At 36.8% G+C, this 5,940-nt stretch overlaps 1 pseudogene; it reads right to left on the bottom strand.

Annotated features, from left to right (window-relative positions):
* Nucleotides 1–1,278: 1,278 nt before the first annotated feature.
* Nucleotides 1,279–5,566, bottom strand: LOC146885656 (uncharacterized; annotated as a pseudogene).
* Nucleotides 5,567–5,940: the final 374 nt, after the last annotated feature.

The following is a 5,940-nucleotide window of genomic DNA, read 5'->3' as shown; positions in this document are numbered from 1 at the left end:
TCTTCCTGCACCTACATGTTTACTGACCCCACTCCATCTGCATGTTTTATTGGTGTTTTTGGGCTTGTTTTATATTTTATTTGTCGCACTCCCATTTTTACTGTACACACCTGATTTCCCATGTTATTCATGCACCACCATATTTTTGTATTTCACTTTTATCCTTCTTAAATAATTTCATCATTTTATTTATTTATCTTTTTTTATTATTCTTTTTTATTATTCCTTTTTATTTATTTATTTAAAAAAAAAACAAATATATTTGAAAATTATCAAAATTGCAAAAAATAGGAAAATCTAAAAATTCTCTTTAACTTTATTGTGTCTGTCCGGTCGCCCGCACCGTATGACACTGATTTTCAAAAATACAAAAAATATATATTTTCTTTCCCTTTTAGTGTCTGCCCGATCGCTCGCATCGTATGACACATGTTTTCAAATAATTCAAAAACACCAAAAAATATATAAAATTTCAAAGTACAAAAACATCAACGTTTTTAAACAAGATATCTTTTTAAGAACTACGTAACCCTGATTTCTCATTTTTAATGAGAATACGTAGGACCAAGGTCAATCCTTGTCGGGCCCAAAAAAACAAAAAAATTATTTTTGTTTCTTTTTAGTTTTTTTTTTGTCTTATTTTTTTTTGGGAAAAGTTAATATTTTGAAAACCACATCAACTTTGCATTTTTTAATTAAAGGTACCGCCCTTGGGCGGGCGCGATAGGGTGCTAACACCTTCCCTACGTGTAACCGACTCCCGAATCCAAAATATGGTTTTTTCGCAGACTTGTATTATCTTTATGGTTTTCCATAGTTTTCCAGAATAACTATGGTGGCGACTCCGAAATCTTTTTTAAACCCATTTCTTTTTTCGATTCGCCCTCCCGTCGCGATTCCGGTTGCGACAAGACCACGAGATGTTTTGTGGGCAGAATTAGATATTCTTTTGAAAATAGGGTGAAGAAGAAAGTAATAAGGGGTGAATCTAAAAGTGGAAGGAAAGAATCGCTCTTTCCAAAGGAGGCAATACACAAAGGATGGCAAAATCCTTTGATACAGCCAAGGGTTCTTGAATCACTCAAGAACTAGGAGAATCACTCTCACTATTAGATAGAAAATTGAATTTCTGAACAAAACTTAACTTGATTTCACTGATAAGAAATGGTTCAGCTTATATAGAGGCTTTAACCATTAGGGTTACAAAAAGACCATTAATTGGCATTATATCCCACTAGTGCTAATAATAAACCAATCAAGCTAATAATTGTCCACTACCTAATGGCTAATTATAACTGAAATTGGGGCAGCCAAAAAGTCATCCAAAATTATTCAGCAAGGTCTTCTTAGTCTTCCAAGGCTAGTTCTTAAGATGTCAAATGGGCCTTTATTTAAATAAAAGAAACTACATTAATCTGGCGCGTTAGTCCTCTTCCATTTGGGCCACGATGCAATTTACAACTTTTGTCTTTTCTCCTTCAAACTTGGGCTTGTACTCAAATAATATTGACAACACTTGTTGTAGAGCTTCTTTTGCTTTCTTTGCTCTAGACCTTGTCATAGGTCCTCCAAGTTCTTCAAGTGGATCCTTGTCTTTGCTCATTGTCACACCTCCATCATTCTCTCCCTCTTGAGAAGGATTTGTCCTCAAATCAGATTCTCCCTCTACATCAAAAATGGATAAGTCAGACACATTGAATGTGGAATTAACATTATACTCACCAGGCAGATCAATTTTGTAAGCATTGTCATTTATTCTTTCAAGCACTTGGAATGGACCATTTCTCCTTGGTTGAAGCTTTGATTTTCTTTGTTCTGGAAACCTTTCCTTTCTCATGTGCACCCAAACCCAATCTCCAGGTTGGAAGACAACCTTCTTTCTACCTTTGTTAGCTTGCCTTGCATAGCTTTCGTTTTTCTTTTCAATTTGACCCCTTACTTGCTCATGTAACTTCTTCACATAGTCAGCTTTAGCCTGTGCTTCTTTATGCTTAAACATGGAAATGTTAGGCATAGGTTGCAAATCAAGAGGAGTTAAAGGGTTAAATCCATATACAATCTCAAAAGGTGAATAATTAGTTGTGCTATGGACAACCCTATTATAAGCAAACTCAACATGAGGCAAACATGCTTCCCAAGACTTAAGATTTTTCTTTATAACAGTCCTAAGTAATGTGCCTAAAGTTCTATTGACTACCTCAGTTTGACCATCCGTTTGTGGGTGACAAGTAGTAGAAAATAACAATTTAGTACCAATCTTACCCCACAAGGTCCTCCAAAAGTGACTAAGGAATTTTGTATCCCTATCACTCACAATGCTCCTTGGTAGTCCATGAAGTCTTACTATTTCCTTGAAAAACAAGTCAGCCACATGACAAGCATCATCCACCTTCTTGTAAGGTATGAAGTGTGCCATTTTAGAAAATCTGTCAACAACAACAAAGACAGAATCCTTTCCATTCTTTGTTTTAGGCAGCCCCATAACAAAGTCCATTGAAATATCATTCCAAGGATATTCAGGAACAGGTAAAGGAGTATATAATCCATGAGGCTTCACCTTAGATTTAGCTTTTTTACACACAATGCAGTGATCACAAAACTTATGTACATCACGTTTCATATGAGGCCAAAAGAAGTGCTCTTGCAAAATTTCCAAAGTCTTTTGAACCCCAAAATGACCCATCAAACATCCTTCATGTGATTCAGTCACAAGCAACTCTCTAATGGAACACTTAGGCACACACAATTTATTTGATTTAAACAAGAATCCATTATGCCTATAGTAACCATTTTCAAAAAACTTTTCACATGCAGCATATATTTCAGCAAAATTTGCATCATTCTTGTACATGTCTTTCAAAGATTCAAGACCAAACAGTTTAGTTTCAAGCATAGAAAGCAATGCATGCCTCCTAGAAAGTGCATCAGCCACTATATTTCCTTTTCCCTTTTTATACTTGATTACGTACGGAAATTGCTCCAAAAACTCTACCCATTTAGCATGCCTCTTATTAAGCTTACCTTGTCCTTTCAAGTATTTCAAGGACTCATGATCACTGTGAATGACAAATTCTTTGGGTAACAAATAGTGTTGCCAAGTCTTTAAAGCTCTAACCAAAGCATACAATTCCTTATCATAAGTAGAATAGTTAAGGGCAGCCCCACTTAACTTTTCACTAAAATAAGCAATGGGATGTCCATCTTGCAGCAAAACAGCCCCAATACCCACATTTGATGCATCACACTCAATTTCAAAAGATTTTGCAAATTTAGGCATGGCAAGAATAGGTGCATTAGTTAGCTTATGCTTGAGGGAAGCAAAGGCCTCCTCTTATTTCTCTCCCCATTTAAAACCCACATTCTTTTTAACAATTTCATTTAGAGGTGCAGCCAGGGTACTAAAATCCTTAACAAATCTCCTGTAAAAACTTGCTAAACCATGAAAACCCCTCACCTTACTGACAGTCTTAGGTGTAGGCCATTCTTGGATGGCCTTGACCTTTTCCGCATCAACTTGTACACCTTTAGCACTCACAACAAAACCCAAAAACACCACATGATCAGAATAAAAGATGCATTTTTCCAAATTGGCATACAATTTTTCTTTTCTAAGAACAACCAAAACAGATTGCAAATGCTCAACATGCAACTCAAGACTGGTGCTATAGATCAGAATATCATCAAAGTACACCACAACAAATTTACCAATAAACTCTCTTAAAACATGGTTCATTAACCGCATAAAAGTACTAGGTGCATTTTTTAAAACAAAGGGCATAACCAACCACTCATACAATCCATATTTAGTTTTAAAAGCAGTTTTCCATTCATCACCTTCTCTAATCCTAATCTGATTATAGCCACTTTTAAGATCAATTTTAGAAAACACACATGCACCATAAAGTTCATCAAGAAGATCATCTAACCTTGGAATTGGATGCCTATACTTGATGGTGATGTTGTTTATTGCTCTACAATCAGAACACATCCTCCATGAGCCATCCTTTTTGGGCACCAAAATCACAGGTACAACACATGGACTCATGTTATCCCTCACCCAACCTTTACTCATGAGTTCAGTAACTTGTTTTTCAATCTTTTTGGCCTCTTGTGGGTTGCTCCTATAAGCTGGCCTATTGGGCAAAGCAGCTCCCGAAATGAGATCAATGTGATGCTCAATTCCTCTCAAAGGTGGCAATCCATCAGGGACACTTGCTGGAAACACATATTTATAATCCTGCAAAAGGGACTCAATACTAGAGGGCAATTCAAATTTGCCAAATTGGTCAGAATTTGAAATTTGATTTTGACAAAACAATAAGTAGAGGGGCTGTCTTGCGCAAAGCACCCTCCTTACCTCTCTTTCTCTTGCTAAATAAACTTGCTTACCCTCAAATGTTTCATTTTCTCTCATTTTCCTGTCAAGTGTTTCACTTTTTTTCTTTTTCCTTTCAAATGTTTCACTCTTTCTCTCATTTGCTAACTTTTCTCTCATTTTTATTTGATCCTCACACACCTCTTTAGGAGACAAGGGTTTGAGGACCACTTTTTTATCTTGATACATGAAAGAGATTTTGTTAGTGAAACCATCATGAATGGTTTTAATGTCATACTGCCACGGTCTTCCCAAAAGAATATGGCTAGCCTCCATGGGAACCACATCACATAAGATCTTATCTTCATATTTCCCAATGGAGAAAGAGACTTCAGCTTGCTGTTTCACTTGGACTTCTTCTCCTTCACTAAGCCATTGAAGTTTGTATGGCCTAGGATGTGGTTTAGTGTCCATGTTCATTTTTGACACTAATCTTGAACTCACCACATTGGTACAACTTCCTCCATCAATGATTACCAAACATACATTACCATTAACTGAACATCTTGTATGAAAAATATTCTCCCTTTTAGATGCATCCTTGGCCTTGACTTAACTTCCCAGCATCCTTCTAATCATGTATAACTCTCCTACATTAGGTTTCAACTCGTCATCACTCTCTTCTACCTCTCCATCATCATCATCAGAATCGCTTGTGTACTCCCCATTATCCTTAAGAAGAACGGTCTTCTTTGTAGGACACTCATAGGCATAATGTCCCATGCCTAAACATTTAAAACATTTCACTTCTCTAGTCCTCTTTGGTGGATGTTCAGGTTTCTTTTGAACAATTTTTCCTTCATTAGAAAGCACTGAATTGCTAGTGGAGGCAACACCTTCTTTTTATACTCTATCTTTCCAGTTTGAAGAATTGAAATTGGTAGAACTCTTTCTTGTTGTACTCTTTCTTTTAATTTGTTGTTCTACCTGTATGGCTTTATGCAATAGATCCTCCATCTTCACAAACTCCTGCAACTCAACAACATCTCTAATATCATGATTTAATCCATTAAGGAAACGTGTCATAGTTACCTCAGGATCTTCTTCAATTTTGGCTTGGATGATAAGAATCTCCATCTCCTTATAATACTCATCCACTCCCTTGCTTCCTTGAGAAAGTCTTTGTAGTTTCAATTTTAAGTCCCTATGGAAGCTAGAAGGTACATACCGCTTCCTCATGACCCTTTTCATCTCACCCCAAGTGTCCACCAAAGGCTCCTCATCTCTAATCCTCTGTCTTTGCAACTTGTTCCACCAAATTAAAGCATAATCAGAAAATTCAGTTGCTGTAAGCCTTACCTTTTGCTCCTCACTATAATTATTGCAAGAAAATACATGCTCAATTTTGAGCTCCCACTCCAAGTAAGCTTCAGGATCACTCCTCCCCTTGAAAGGTGGCACATTCAACCTTACTCCTTCTATTCTCCCTTCATTCCTTTGTGGCCCTCCTCCTCCTCTTGGTGGGGTACTATTCTCTAGTTGGTCCAACCTATCATGAAACTCATCTTGTTGTTGCTTCATCAATCTCTCCAAATGTTGAGATAATGCAGCAATTTGCATCTGAA

This window comes from Vigna unguiculata, chromosome 6 (assembly GCF_037176805.1).
Source record: "Vigna unguiculata cultivar grain cowpea cultivar isolate G323 ecotype 2 chromosome 6, ASM3717680v1, whole genome shotgun sequence".
Taxonomy (NCBI): Eukaryota; Viridiplantae; Streptophyta; class Magnoliopsida; order Fabales; family Fabaceae; genus Vigna; species Vigna unguiculata.
The sequence above is the reverse complement of the archived record's forward strand: the minus strand, read 5'-3'. Positions and strand labels throughout refer to the sequence as shown.